The following is a 16,637-nucleotide window of genomic DNA, read 5'->3' on the forward strand; positions in this document are numbered from 1 at the left end:
ATGATGGCGGTTTGATATCTCATAACATGATGCAACAGGTCAAGGCAAGTAAAACAAGAGCAATTGAGGGCACTTGGGAAGCACCCATCCTTTAACATCTTGGCAGATACAGTGCTTCACTGGATAGGCTTTGTGGAAATACTTGGTAAAATAGTTTTGGGAAAAAGCAATTTATGTATTGCACACAAAAGAACAATTTGGAATATATTTAAAAATTATTCATAGATCTCCTAATGCTAGAGGCAAATGTCTGCACTTTGTAGGGGCAGTGCATCAGAATGCTTTCCACTCATTTTGGGGCCTGTTTCCATCCCTCTAACCAGTGGCACCTGGAGTCCTAGAGATCAACTACATCAGCCACTCTCATGTAGTTCTTGATCGCCAGGCACTGCCACGAGAGGCTCCCCAGGGGAAGAGGGAAGCTGTGTCCGAGACTGCAGGCTGTACCTTCAGTTCCTCTGTGTTTTGAGGGACCATGCAGCACATTCAGTATTTTACCCCCCAAGATGGGTCTCTCAAAGCTGTGATCCCCAGCTACAAAACCTGCTCCAGTGCAGAAGCCACAGGGCCTAAATTATTGCCTTCTCTTGGCCCAGCCAAAGCTGTCAATGTTCCAGTTCACTCCAATGAGAGAAAGATTGGGCTGGCTCAGTTTCTTTATATTTCTGCCAATCCGATCTTGAGGGGCGGACAGATTCAAAATATGTTACTAATACTCCGAGTATGTATCTTCCCAATTAAGCATATGTTGAACAACCTTCAGCTTTTCCTGTCTGTAGGCAAAACATCAGTGTGTTTTAGGTCTACTGTCCCATTATTTCTTATCTGTTTTGGAAGCAATTTGGACATAGGTTTGGTTTTTTGGTTGGTTTTTTATTTACATCATGCAATAAAATTATTTTGTACGTGTATAAAATAATGTTCAAACCATTAAGTAGAATAATGAAATACTGGAAGTTAAAACAATAAGCTTAGACCTTGCTACATTTTAAATGTGCAATATTTTTTGCAAGAATGAAATTGGTCTTTGGGGCTGAATTAATAGTATAGATATCCAGCCCATTTTGGAAAGAACAAGTAATACTTAGGAACATAATTTAAACCAGTCTTGTAATTAGCTGGTCATTTCACATTTTGAGAGTTCTGGTCTTGTTGTTTGGCTTTATAAATTACTCATATAGTCATCTTTTAATTATACATGATATGTTTAAAAAACACAAGAAACCCCACCAAACTGTTTGGATGAGAATCTTTCCTTTGGCAGAAGAGTGAAAAGTAAATAGTTTAGATGGATTATGTAGTATACTCCCCATTAATATGCCTTTGCAAACCTATTTAAAAACTCAAGCTCTGGAGGCTCCTTTAACAATATGTTCAGGTTGTCATAATTCTCCTTGACTTCATTTTCCGATCGTGAAGCAACAAAGTATTTTCAGTCAAAACTCATCTCACTGTACATCTAATTGATAAATAAGGATATTACTGTAAATGCAGAAAGGTGGCTTTGCTTGTGAGTGTGGTAGAAACTGTTGAATCAAAAGCTCTATTAAAGACATTGAGTAAAATTTTTGCAGGACTAAATTGAGATCCTAGCAGGACTGTACATTTCCTTGGGACTTGCTTTCTGTCTGTAGCACGCAGTATAAAAACCTTTCTGCCTGTCACACAGGGTCAATGACACACTGTACTGATGCTGAGATGCAAATCAGAACTGTCTTAGGGCTGTTCTCAGTCGCCTTCTTAACACCCTTAAGCAATCATTTTGGGTCCCTGGAACTGGGGAGAAGGACCCTTTCCTAGTCACAGTTTCCTTATAACTTCACTTGCAGCAGGTTAGTAAATGATAAGCTGCAGAGGAAGGCATTGTAAAGCTGTCATGTGGGGGCTTTTATTTTTGTCTTCCACATCAAGCATTCTGCCAACAGAGCACGAGGTTCAGGTACTTCATTAAGCTGAGTTCTTGTACATTTCAGGCTTGCTGATGGATAGCAGCTACTGCAGGAGGTCACAAACTGACCCCAGATTTGACTTCTATGCAATAAAGTAAGGATTCTTTAGTGGGCTGAATTATATCATTATTATCAGCACATCTGCAAATGCAACACCTCAGTGAAATAATTTGTAGAGAGATTCTAGATTGTGAATCATGATGCTCTGTGGTGAAATTCTGGCTGAAGAAGCTGTCATTTAAAAGATTTTGTAAAGGCATAGATTTCAGTCCTCTAACTATCCCCTTTTACCAACCTAAAAATTAAGAAATTATTCTTTCATGTATTTACCTTTCTTTAATCTCTTGACCTTACAACTTGATTGAAATGTACACTATTTATGGATTTAATACAATAAAAAAGACATTGTGTCTATCCACATACATATACTAGAAATTAAAAGTTGAGGGGTGAGAAATGAAAAATTCATAGCCTTGGATGTTGAGAAAGTCAGACCTGCTGTCTCCCCTTGAAGTCACCTAGGTGAAGCATTTTGACATAATGGAAGCATCAATGAACTGCTCTTGATTAAAAGTTTGACAGGTTGACACTATCCCCCTGAACAGGAAGACCAGGGTTGAAAGAAAATTTTAATACAAACAGAATTTCATTAATATCACAGTTTGCTATAATGGGGGTCTTTTTTCCCCCCACTGTTATTTTTGCTTAGATGGTGTCATTACCTTTTAAAGGGGAAAGACACTGTGGTTAAGCTTTGTCTCAGAAACTATATTATACTAATGGAACAGGAGCTTTCAAGTAAAATATGAAACAAACTGTCTGGAATTGTTCTGATTCTCCAGGCACAAAACAAAACCAGTTTTAATAGAGTGGTTCCTTTAAGTGCAGGCTCTAGTCATTGAGCCAGTCTTTGTTTTGTAGAAAGAGTACAGAAATTCATTAAACAATATAAAATAATCAATATAAGCAGAATATCAGAATGGTCTTACATCTCCCAAGATCCAAAAATATAGCCTCACTTCACTTTATTTACCTTTTGAGAGCTTTTTTTCTCTAATGTGGTAACTGTTAGGCTCTATCTGCTCTGCTCAGTGTTAGGGTTGTCATGATGAAAGTGCATAAACAATATAAATAATAGTTTTTGGCACATGAAAGGAACTCTGAGTGGATTGTTCTCTTGGAATTTAACCATCACTATTTTTGTTTGACTTTCAGGGATCTTTCTGTTATCATTTTTTACGTTTAACCCAAAAATTCTTATAATCATAAATTGATTATTTGAAAAAACATCATTCTTTCAACATATACATTACAATTTAATATTTATAGCTTGATGCCAGGCAATCCTTATACAATTTAGTAAATATTTATTAAATCAGACTTGTCTTTAAAGACGTATAGTTTTGTAACCACTCTCTAGCACTAATACTCTTTGAAGCAGAATGTCAGGCTGCACAAGTCAGCCTCCATATTGTATTTCCAGTCCTTGTCTGCAGTGATCCTTCTTGACTTCTTTTCACTGCTGAATAGTTAAATAGTTTAAGCTCTTTCATATCCTTGATATTATCAGGTTATATAACCTCCCACTCCATTCCCATTCATCATCTCTGCAATGTAATATTTGCACATAGATTTTTTACATCTTATTTGAGATTTGCAGAGACCCTTAAAGCAATTGATTAAACCCACAATATTTCTCTTTGTGATGCATTTTTAATTTCTCATTTAGAGGCAACTTAATTGAATTACTGTGAGCTTACAGTCAGTATTTTCCTGATATCATTTAATTGTAAGTGTTGAGTTTTTAGATGCAGAGCTTGAGGCATATTTACCACCTTAATTGCAGACTCATTCTAACTCTTTTTTGAAGATGATGAGTGTTGAAGTACTGACTCACAGTGGAAAGCAGGCAGCATGCATCTTCTCAGTTTGGAAAGTTAAAACTAAGCCATCTAAATCAATGAACTTGATACAATGATATAAACAGCTTATCCAGTCACCAACAGAGTTAGTAATAGAACTTGGGCATCTGCTTCACATTTTCTTGTTCTGCAACCATGCCATTTCTCTCTCCTTAAAGCATCAGTGACAAATTAAGTAAAAATGGACATGTGAGGAGTATGGGGAAGAGAATGTTGAAAACAAAGCAATTCAGAGCATTTTATCCTTTCTATCCAAGTCAATGGCAGGTGTTCTATGTCCTATTACAGCCTTGATAGCATGTTATGTTGCATCATTTCAGCATACTTGCTCTCAGACTGGATGACTAAATGTCAGTTCAGATAGCAGTTATCCAATCCTGATGATGCACAGTTGGATGGCAGCAGGTGAACAGGAGAGTGTCCGTTTCAGAAGCCTACCCTGCCAGTCCATACATGGAAGGCTGCAGATACTCCAGATTTTGTTAGTTGAAAGGAGCAGATGTAAACTAGGAAATATTTTCATGGGATTTTACAGTTATTTCATGATTGTCTACACTTGATGGAGAAGAGAGTTCTTCAGAATAAATATTAACAGTTCTGATTATCCATCTTTCCATTATTGACACAAAATTGGCAATAGACAATGTGTTATAAGCAAAAAAAAATTCACTGTATTAAGAACCATTTCTTTGCTAAAACACCCATTAAATCAGCCTCTTGACATATCCCCCAGCAAGTTAAACTGATCATGATTGGCTCTGAGTGAAATGGAAATGAGAAAATTCCAATAAGCATGTGAACATACAAACTCATTTTCAACCCATTCTAAACACAGGTTGGCCGAAGACATTACTTATATAGGCCAGTAAGTGAGAAGCTGAAGTGCATCTGAATGTAAAAGCCAAAATCAATTTGATTTTAAATGATTTCCAGCTGATTTTAAAAAGCAATGGTGCGGAACTTATGTGTAAGGTTAAAAGGCATCAATTTTGTTCCTTACAGACTAAAGCAAGCTTATTTTTTCTCCTTTATTCAATTTGTTATTTTTTTTATCCCAGTACTGTTTTCAAGGTCCTGTATATCACTTTACCGGTTTTAGTTGAAATTATCAGACCAACAATGCAAAGCACTTATACACAAAATTGAACACCAGATGGGACTCCGTGAATATTATATTTTTCATGGCCAATGAATTAGAGATGCCTTAAAAAAGAAGAAGTCTAGTCTGCTGTAGCATGTCCTCAGCTTTTATTCTAGCTGCAGACTTCTTTTGCCTGTATGCATTGAGAAACCCGATGGACTCAAAATCAAAATCCCCTTTGGATGTAGCAAGAGTTCTTCATATTGAATTCAGTAGGCTGATGGTCAGGCTGTGATTACCATTCATTTACTGAGCAAAATGATCATGTGATACAGGAACCATAATGAGCCTGAAGAAATCTGGACTCAATTTTTGTCCTTGTTTTGCCTAGTCTTGGCAATTTTGGGCAAAACATTTGTTCTCTCTCAGCCTTTGTTTCCTAAACTATAATGTGAGAAAAAAGAAGTCCTTTATTTTTCATCTTTTGTTATCTGGCAATCGAGACTGTACTGTTTTTGTCTAGGGAATTTATTTTTATTGCATGTGGAGCAGCAGCAACCCCTGCTTATCTCATTGGAAAACCAAGGTTTAGCCTCTTACAGCACTTGGAATGTTGCGGTGCTAATTAACTTGGAATTTCAGAAATACTTTGGTCAGTAACAAGGAAATGTAAGATACTATAGCTCCTCAGATTGGACGGACAGACAGTGGCCAGGAAATTCAAATTGTTTGAAATTATTGCTGTTTGTGCTAAGGAAAAATGCTCCTTAATACAGCTGTGGTAAACCTGTGTTTGACCCAGAACAGGGGTCAAACACAAGTTTAAATTATGCAAGGAGTTATTCTACAACAAGCTTGGAGCTTGGAAGAATTTAAAGGAATTTAAACTGGGACAAAATAGAGCTTGTTGAAATCTTCACACAAATATCCATGATTAAGAATAGTGACAAATGTGTCTGGGCTATTAATTATAAAATCCTATAGCAGGAGTGATTTAAAGAAACTATAATCCATTTTCTGGGTGTATTTTAAACAAGGACTAAACAAGCTGTTTTCTGAACCTTCTTTACATCAACATAAATTGAAGTAGAATTCTCCTCAGAAATTAGACTGTGTAAATGTCACAAGGTCATTTGCATCCTCTCTTTCAGTCTCTCTCTGCATTCCAATCCATATGGCTTCCTACACTATGATTTAGTTTTCTGTTTGTATTTATAAGGGGATTTTATCACTAATGTTTTTGCACAATGTAATTAAAAATCAGCTTCCTTTTGGGATGCAAGGACTCTGAAGTCAGTTCCCCATGTTTGGTAGAGTCTTTACAAAGCAATATTGTAAATCCCACATATGAAAAGAGATTATGAACAAGACTTTCAGAAAGCATAAATTTAGACTCTTGTTTACCTTTTTTTTTTTTTTGGGGGGGGGCGAAAGTGCTTAGGCTATCAGCACTTGGAACCAACTTATGTATCTGAGGGTCTGAATTCTCAGTCAGTGCCCTTATCCCTTCACTTCTATTTAATGATTCTTTGTAGTACAAAATGTCAGTTTTCCAATCTAGATATTTACCGATTGCATACTTTTAACTGCCACTTTAAATTATTCCTTTTTTTTAAAGCTTCTATTCCTGCAATAGTAAAAATTCAGTGGTATAAATGGACTACTAAAATGACCATTTAGCTAATCCAGCTTCCTTACAGTAATGAAATTGTATCAGTTCCTGCATAATTTCCTTTCTGAAAAGATTCGACTATTTTGAAGAAATATTTGTCAAGCTGAATTTTCTTAAGAATCTGGTGCAGAATCTTTTGTTAGTTCAAATATTCTAAAGATTTTGCACACTTGTATGTTTGTGTGCCAAAATGTTGCTATTAAGTTGGTGGGGAGTTATAGGTGTACCTACACAGATTCACAACTGCAAAAATTTCTGGGACAGTACTGAGTATGAAGTGAGTGATATGAATCTATAGCAGGTTAACATCTTGAAAATTATATCTTGCCCTCAACTCAACAGGACTTTACATACAGGATTTAGAAGGGTGAAAGCAGTGAGCCAATTTCTGGAAAGATTTCCAGATGAGAAGAGGTTAAGTAAAATGAGCTTAGAAATAGAGGTATGAAGGCTGCATAATTCCTCATGATACAATCTTAAATTTTATGAAAAAGCAATAGGCGATGCTTCATCTCTATTTCTTAAAATTGTTAATAGTGCTTAAACCAATGGAAGTGTTTTTCCCTGTAAAAATATTAATAAACTATGGAACTCTAAAGTATGCTATAAAAGTCTATATAAAAGTATAATTAGATTAAGAAAGCAGTTATCTAGACTTGAGAAAGGTACTCTTATCCTTACATTTAAAATACAAAATCCTTGCTATTGAAAGTAATGTCTTGATACAGTCTCTGCTCAGGAAGTCCGGAAGAGCTGAATTGCAGGATACTCACCACAGAAAGGAGCTCTGTATTACGCAATGCTGAAGAATTGCTTTTCCAGAAGTTTTGGGGTTGTATTTTCATTCTACCATTAAATTTGATGGAAGATAGGGAAATCCTACAGCAAAGTTATGCCCTCACAATTGTTCCACTAATTTAAACCTGTCACACAGCCACTCTGTATCAACATCAAATACAGTTTCTTTAATTTCCAAGTATGCTGATAATGCACTCTCTCACTCAGGTACATAGCAACTTTGTTCCTGGCCACACTTCATACCCCAGATAATACCTGGTGTATTCTATAACATAAATGTGGAGCTCATAGCAAGTACGAAAAGAAATGGATCCACTCACATGGGCAAAATTTTGACCTTGTCTCGCAGTAGCATATGCATGCACCTACATGCAACTGTGAAATAGAGCAAGAATGCCTAACCTGAGGCCTACACTCACTCTAAAAATACCAGAGTTTAGCTCTGAACTGTTTTCATCTTAATCAGGGATTGAAATCCACAGTAAGACCTAACATCCCAGAATCTGAGTCATCCGTCTTATGTTGAGAAGCATGTTGTGACCAGTGATGATTTTTTTTCCCCCAAGAGCTAATCTGGCACATAAAGGATGGGAACATTAGACATTTGCTTCTTTTTATTGCAAAGTGGTAGCTGTTTCTTGACGGGACAAAAGTTGAGTCCCTCTCAGGAGGATTGCAGTACCAGTGTCCTTTGTTTATTGCTATCTGAGATTGTCTCAACAATGCAGACAGAGCCTGCTGTTATCCATTACTTTCTCTTCTCACGGAGCTGCTCTGGATTAGCCAGGCAGATCTCTGGCTGCTTAGGATTTTGCATGCTACCGACAGAAAGAGTCAGTCCATATAAGCCACTCACCTTGACAGAGACAGCTGCACAATTTTTCCAAGTAGTGCTTTTATTAGAGTTTGACTGTTACTGGAAGTGTTGAGTGAGCCCATGGCTAGAACTCCCCATGGATTCACAGTGTGTTGCACATTTCAAGAATGGAGGAGAACTTGGGGTTTTTATTATCATTTGTGCATGAACAAGCATTGTCAGAGTCTAGATATGCTTGATGAACCACCAGACTTCCATTGTGCTAGGAAGCTGTGAATGGAGTTGCTGCACGGCAGAGAATGGTGAATGAAGCCATTAAACACTTTTTATTTTTTTCTCTCTCTTGCTGGGTCTTCTAAACGTAAAAACTCAACCTTTTCAGGCTGACTACCGCTCCCCCAGTCCACACACAACCATTCCAGTTAGCCCAGCCACTCTATTGGAATATTTCTTTCTGCTATCTACAGCAGCAAGAATACATGAAAAGTCGACCTTGTGTCATCAAGGAGGGCAGAGCTCACCCCCCAAAAGGTGATCAGCAACCATCATGTATGCTTCACCTTTAAGTGTCCTTTTACTGTATGCAAGCACCTGTAGAAGCTAAAATCACCTGAAAGTGATTGCCTTCTGAGTTTGGGCCTTTGAAAGGTGGGTGAGGGGAAAACTTTGGGTGCATAAATAAGCTGAAAAAATCCTCACTGTCAAATGAAATGTTCCTCTGCTTTATCACCATTATTTTTAGTGAGATTTTGCATTATGGTACCTTGAGTTTTAAATTAAATGTCAAATATAATTTGGCACTACAAAGAATGAATTATGTGACTGCCCTTAGAGAAAATCAGAAGGCTTAGCTCTCTGAGTTAAATTGGTATCTGCCTTATGCTGAGCTGATGTGGGCTAATTGATTAGGATCTGACAGGATACCATATTGCAAATTCAGCACAATCTCTTCCATTAAAAAAAAATAGACCTAAGGTACCTTTAGGGAAAAGCAAAAGATCTTCTGTAAAACAGAATGGGAAGAGGAAAAGAGTATCTTCAAGGACTCTGTTTTGCATTGATGGGTTAGATTCCCCAGAAGCCCACACTTCTTAAGGGTACAATATGGATGTTAATATGCCCCAGGTCACTTTGGAAGCAGGTTTGCAATCAAATTTCAGGTTCTTCTGGCCTAATTTTAAAGAGCAGCAAAATATTTTCTCAGTTAGCTGACTAAATCTATCTCCATAAGAACTAAGATGACAAAGTGCCACTTTAGATCATTAAAGGAAGGCAATACATTTTAATCAGTTATTACACGAGGAAGGACAAACCAAGTGCTATAGCGTTGGGTCATTTTATAAATTCAGTGCTTGTGGCCCTCTCCCTTTCAAAATGCATGATGTTATTTCCTGGAAACATCAGTCTTAAAAAACTATTGTCAAGTAAACAAGCCTTGTGTTTCTCACAGCCTTCATGTCTGTGTAGTCTGGGTTTAATTTTCTGTTAAGTATGGGTAGTGTGGGGGGGGAAGGACTAAGTCTGAAGTTCTAATGTAGTCAGGCTGGAATCTGTCACTCAGCTTATTGCATGTTGATGACTCAGTGCAGTTTCAGCTGTAAGCAGACCATGATTTATGGACACCAAGTGAACTCCTGCGGCAAAAACCAGCCATGAGATCAGAGCAGCAATAGGGCCCTTTTTTGGCAGGAGACAGCGCCTGCATTTTTCTCATTCATGCCAAACTGCTTTGCACGGCAATTAGCTCTGTCCTCATTTAGTCTCCAGTCCCAAAGGGTAATGAAAGTCATATATCATCTTCAAGGCTGCTAATTATCCAGCTCAGTTACAGGTAGGCTTTGTAACTGTGAGAAGGGTCTGTCTGCTTGATATTTATTGCTCTTCTAATAAGCAAGCAAAGGAGAAGGGGGGGAGGGAAACTCTTGAAAGCTTGCCCATACCCCTTGCCTCAGATCCTTGACATACCTTCAGCAAATGTGCAAGTCAAAGGGGAAATGTCTTCATTCCACATATCCATTTTTCATGGTGTAACTAAACAGTCAGCAAGAACAGAGCAAGTGCTTGAAACATGAGAGAACATACATTTGGAGTGAGCTTGTCTCTAGTTGTTTGCTTGTGGAAAGACAATCCTCTGCATAAACAGACATGAAAACAGGAAGGACAACAGGAGGAATGAGGAACTTCTTTCTCCTCTTCCACTCCTTTCTCTCCCAAAACTTCAGCCCACAGCAGCATCTTGGGAAAATGATGGGGTTAGAGAACTGTGTTTGTTTTACTGAAGATACACTAGAGGAACTTGATATCTCAACCCTCTCATCATCAGCCCTGAAATGCACTAAAATTCAAATCTCTGTTTTGAGTTCAGGCCCTGCCTGACTTTCTGTAAGAGGCTGAACCAGATGCTTGACAATTGCAGTTGTTTTGGAAGTTGGTATTCATAGAGCCAGGTCTTGCAACTAGGAGCCATCTTTTACTGTAGTCAAAATATTGGCTAAATCAACAGCCCAAGTAGCTGAGTCCTTACTGTGCTAAGAAATGAACTTCAAATGGTATGAAATCCTTTTAACTTTTGAAAAGTTTTTATTTTCTTTTTACTTATTTGTTTCATTTGTGTCTCTACATCTTTATTTCATACTTATTTTCATCAGTAAGCCTGAAAACTGCAATGTCCAAGACTAAGCAGTCTGCTGCTGCATGAGTTTGGAGGCATCTCCAAATCCTGTTGGCCAGTGAAAGAGTTGCCAGATGTCCTCTCTAAATGCCCAGTGAAGTCTTATGCTTCATATGAAATGTTTACAGACAAGCTTCCTCCAATATTTCACATCAGCTGGCTGCCTTTTTGGCACCAGTGGTAGTGGCTGCTAAGGAAAAAACTGCTGTCCATATGCAGGAAAGCAATTTCGCAAGCTCCAGCCCAGGGCACAGCGGTGCGTACTTTGTGCAGTTGACCTGTGTGTGTGCAGCATGCATGGAGTGCAATCTGATCTCTCTGCTATTATCAGGACTCTCATTTACTTCAGGCTTCATTGTCTCAAAAATCCTTATGACAACCTTGTTGTGTAGAAAGGCAGTTGTCAAAGCAAACACCTCAAAAGGGAGTTGGGGCAGAAGCAATGGGCAAAGCTCAGTGTCCTGGGGTGACTTTATGATGCTGAATTGTATCCCCATTCATCTGCTTAGCCCAGAAATAAGTTTTGCACCTTTAAAACTAGATCTGAGAGAGAAAGAGGGGAGAAGGAAAAGCAGTGGAATGTCTGAGGCAGCTGTATTAAAAAATACTGAGGCTCTTATCATGCTTATAGTGATAAGAGCTTCAGCTTTCCCTCTCACAGATTGTGTTGTATGGATCACAGTGGCAGAGAGCTCTCCTTTGCTTTTAGTTAGTTTTTTTAGCTAGCTGAGGCAGAGAAGTTCCCTGGGCCGTGGCTTTTCTTTTTCTTGGAACTGATCAGCCGTGCTCTGGACTGAAAACCCAGAAAAACACCAGCAGCTCATACCTGTGGCCCACCAGGGCCCAGGATGCTGCATTCCAGCACAGGAGAGACTGCTAAGAGACTGAGCAAGCTGAGCTACACCCCACTAGAAGGACTTTCTGAATTTGCTGTCTCTTCTGAATAGTGAGAGGTTTTATAGTTTAACATTATTCATTTTTTATGCTTGTGAATACTTTGCTTGTTAAATAAACAGATTTTTTTCTACTTTTCTCCAAGGAAATCTTTTCCCCAACCAGCTGGGGAAGGGGCCACTTGAATCTGCTTTCTAGAGGAATGCCCTTTGGAAGTTTCTTCCCAAATTTGCCTTAAACCAGAACAAATACAGTCAGCACATAAAGAGCTTTGGCTGGCACTGACCTGTGGCTGGAGGTAAAACGAGCAGGATGAGCAGAGATGCTGCTCAGCATTTGTGCACCGTGAGAGCAGCATGTGACTGTATGGTAGAAGGCAGAGAGGATAAGGACCTACTATCACAGAGGAGACACTGCTGCAAAGAGAGTACACTGCTGCAAGGCATGTGGCTCTTCAGGTGGGAGCTGAACTGCAGCACAGTGGGAGATCTGCCGCCTTTCAGGGCTTCGAACTGCGGCGTGGCATTGGGAGGGGCCCAGCACTGCTCCGGTGTCTCTGCTGGATTCATCCAGGCCTGACTTTCATTTCTGTCAGCAGCAGGAAAGCACTTACAGGGTAGGGCTTTGAACGAAGGAGAGGAAGTTCCTTAATCTTTTTTACATTTCGTCTGTATCTTTGCTGATGTAAGAAATGGAGGATCAACTTTCATGATCAAATGTGATTTCATTTTTCACTGCGTTGAGAATGGCAGAACGTTTTGCGTGGTTCTCATCTTGGCCTGGAGGAAACACTAGAAAACTGGATGAGATCCAAGCAGTTCAGATACCAGGACTCAGAGGAGCATTTGCAAAGGAGTGGGTGCTCATCTGTCATGCATTGGCAGGTTCCCTTGAACTCAGTAGTACTCATCTGATTTATACCAGCCACAGAGGTGCCCTGCAAACTTTGAGTTATTTGTCTACACTGTCTTTGCCAAGTTTCCAAACCTGTTGACTTGAACTTTCAGTAGTGGCTTTCCAAGTGCTCTCACCCCACCCTTCCTGGCAATGGGTATCCACATAGCTCCGTGTGATGGCTGTGGGAACTGCTGCTGTATACCCTACTGCAGAACAGAGCACTGGTGTCTGTATCCTGCTGTCTTGCAGAGTCAAGGCTTGAGGCACTGTGCCACTGGTGCTGAGGTGAAGGGCAGTGAGTTGGCTAGAAGTCATTCAGGATCAGAGTGGTGGTCTATCTAATCTGGGATCTTGGCACTGAAAATGGCTAGTGCTAACTGATGTAGGGGAAACTGCCTCTTTTTCTCCTTTTATTTAATTCTTATGATATGAAGTGGCCCTTTTTTTCTCAACAGTAAGAAAATCTGTTTCTAAAAAAATAATTTAACTTTGCACTACTCATTCTGTAGTCCCCAAACTTGTCTTTTTACAGAACTTGAAGTTTTTCTGCTGTCTTTTTGTGTGTTTAGCAGACAGCGTGGGAATAAATAAAAAATGTTAAAGGCTTCCTCCAGATTCTGCTGAAGCCACTAGCATATTGCCTTTTCCATTCCACCACTTGGTTTAGCTCTTTCTCCTAAGCCACCTTTTCATTTAATGATAATTAGCATGGCACCAATATTCAGTATAGTGTTGGAAGTAGTATTTCTGAGATGAAGGTGAAAGTAATGAAAAATGAATGTTCAAGCCTCACACTTCCCTGTCCATAACATTTCTCTTACAATTTTTTTTCATTTGGTTTAATTTACATTTCTTGTCCGATCTCTTGAAACAAACATTTGTCGGATGTATCTCTTTCCATTTCTATTACCAAATGACCATCATGTCATAAAGGCAGGTGTAAAATGCAGGTGAACCCAATGGGAAGAATGATGATGTCCAACTCCATTTCAGAAGGCTGAATAATTTCTTTATTATAACTATGCTATAATACATTGTTATACCATATAAAGGAGGATACTAAAAACTACATGCTACTTTCCCTAACTACCATATCTAACTACTAACAACTCGTGACCCTGTTCGCCAGAGTCCAGACACAGGTGGAGCCGATTGGCCACCAGACTCAAACAACTCTCACCAGAATCCAATCAAGCAATCACCCCAGGTAAACAATTCTCCAAGTACATTCCACATGAGAAAAACAAGGAGCAGAAATAGAATTTTTTTTCTTTTTCTTTCTCTCTGTGTACCTCTATGAAAAATCCTGAAAGAGAAAGAAATGTGCTTGCCACAGGCAGGTATGCCACATGCTTACTATTTATCAATGATTTGTTGTTGTGCAGCAAATAACATGGGAATCTGCAAAAAGGGGTGATGCTTGGGTGTAGTTTTATATCAACCATGGCTAATCCATTTTTAAACACCTAAAAGGTGGTGAAAGGGTGTCTGTCCCTGGTCCTTGTGTTGTGTCAGCAGTAGCACTCATCCAGCTGTACAGCTGCACTGGGGACCGGATCTGGCTGACTGCTGAGGATGCATCTCCATGTGCTGACACAAAGCGTGGAGGACAGACAGGTGAGATGGGAGGAAAGGAAAATTTGTCCCTTGCAGTAGTATTTCAGAGTCCAACTAGATTAAACTGACCATGAAATCACACCCTTACTGTAGCTGCATTGCTACTCTTTTTATTTAGACCCCAGTTTGTTAGATGATTCCTTCAGCAAATGAAAAGAAAAAAAGAAACATGTAGACATGCTTAATGTGTTTAGAAATGTGCAGGATAAAAAGAACAAAACCATTCAAACAATTAAACTATTTCCTGTAAATATTTTTATGTTTTACTTTCCTGATAAACCAGAATGGTGCTGCTGTAAATGGAAACCTGAAAGACTGTTCTTGGCAGGTTTATGCTTTGGATCTGTCACATACAGGGATTTTCTGAAAAGCTAAGCTGAAGGAGTATTTCTAAGGAAGAGTTTAATTTGAAAATAGGCTGTCAGGGGAGCCTGAGAAAGATACAGCAATCAAAAATCTTTGATCACATTATATCTCAAAACTCTCATCCTTGCTGCATGGACCTTGCACAAGATTCAACTGTTCTCCAAGCACCTAACCACAGCCTAAAAAGAAATCTGCTGTAAGATAATTTTACTGTTTCTTTTCAGATAAAGCACAAAAAAAAAGAAAAAAAAAAAAAAAAAAAAAAAAAAAAAAAAAAAAAAGATTGGAGAAAACTCTATTTGTGGCAATTAAGCTGTGGATTTTTAAAATTGTTCTTGAGTGTGAGTTAACTGCCATGGGAACCTTGCTCTGCATGTTCCTTGTGGCAAACTGTTGTGGAGAGCCTCCATGTTGAACAGCTTGGGCTGCAAGAGAACTCCAGACAGCTCCCGGGGACTTTGTTTTGGGAGGGGTGACCCAGGCTGACTCCCCTCCCAGCTGCTGTTGCACAGGGGTGTTTTTTCCCCTTCTTAACTGTGCTATCCCAGAGGCCACTGGCATTGCTGCTAATGGGGAGCAGTGGGTCTGTGCTGGAGCCAGCTGGCATTGACTCTGTCAGACACAGGGGAAGCTTCTGGCAGCTTCTCACAGAAGCCACCCCTGTAACCTCCCCCACTGTAAAAACCTTGCCATGCAACCCCAATACATCCTTAATCAGCACTGCTTAATATTCACTTAGAGGATTCAGGTATTCAGTTTGGTTTTTGTACTAAAATGTCTCTCTATAAAATTGACAGGAGGGACTAGGCGTGGTGTGTATTTTGTCATCCTTTAAATTTTATATTCATGGGTAAATGACTAAAGAATGGGCTGTACAAATCACCAATCAATAAGTGTGGTAAGGGAAACATGCAAAAGAGCTTTGAAGTGTGAGGCACAGGAAATAAGAGTATTACTTGTCATGATGGAGGTTTTGTTTTCTACCATGCATTTCTATGCTCAACAGTTAATGCATTGCTTCTCTTTCTTTTGTAACAGGCAGTCATTAAAAATTTGACCAGCTGCAGCTGGGAGGACATCAATCAGATCTCATTTAATAGATGTTAAGCTCATTGTCAGGGCTACCAAACCTTTGGCATATGTATGTGAAGAAGGGTTGGGAAGGAATGTTTTATCCAATCTCTTATGTATGCTGCTTTGCACATGCTCTTGTATTATGGTCATCTCTCTAATATCATGTACATGTCATTCCATGAACAAAGGAGGCCAAAGTTTTCTGTGTTACTTAGTTCTTGAAGATTTGTTCTTTACTCCATAAAGAAGTCTTGACGAGCCTACAAAAGAGCCCACCTCTTGTCCTGATGAACTCTGGCCTTTCTATAGGGTGTCCTTTTAGGACAGAGGGCTCTAATTGATTGTGGTCTGCATCTTGAATATGTACATAAGTATTCTGGAAAAATAAAAAAAATATTTTGATATTAGTTTGAAAATTTATGTAACATCTTTGTAAGTAGCACAAAACAAAAGTAGCTTGGTTGCAGTACTACTGCAGAAACATACAAATGCACCCTTTTATGGGAAGCAACCAAGGTCTTTGTGAGCTCTCATGAGAATTCAATAAGAAATACGCAGTAGCTGGCTAGAATAATCTAATGAATGATTTTATTCTATGCTGAGTTTTTACTACTGAGTTTTTAAGGGAATAATGGAAGGCTCTTTCTCAAATTAAATATTCTGTGTCTCATTCACAGAAATTACCTGTTATTCATGGTTCTCTTTCTTGATCTCAGGATTGCCATCTTTGGGTTTCTCCACTGCAGCTCAGAGAATCCTGGGGCCCCTGTACCTTTCCTGCTTTGGGGACACTGGCAGAATAAAGGTGGTGAGTAAAGAACAAATGTGTTCTTGCTGTTTAAGAAAGCTTCCTGAATATGCAAGATTTTCTTTCTAGTA

This window comes from Vidua chalybeata, chromosome 8 (assembly GCF_026979565.1).
Source record: "Vidua chalybeata isolate OUT-0048 chromosome 8, bVidCha1 merged haplotype, whole genome shotgun sequence".
In the NCBI taxonomy this organism is placed as follows: Eukaryota; Metazoa; Chordata; class Aves; order Passeriformes; family Viduidae; genus Vidua; species Vidua chalybeata.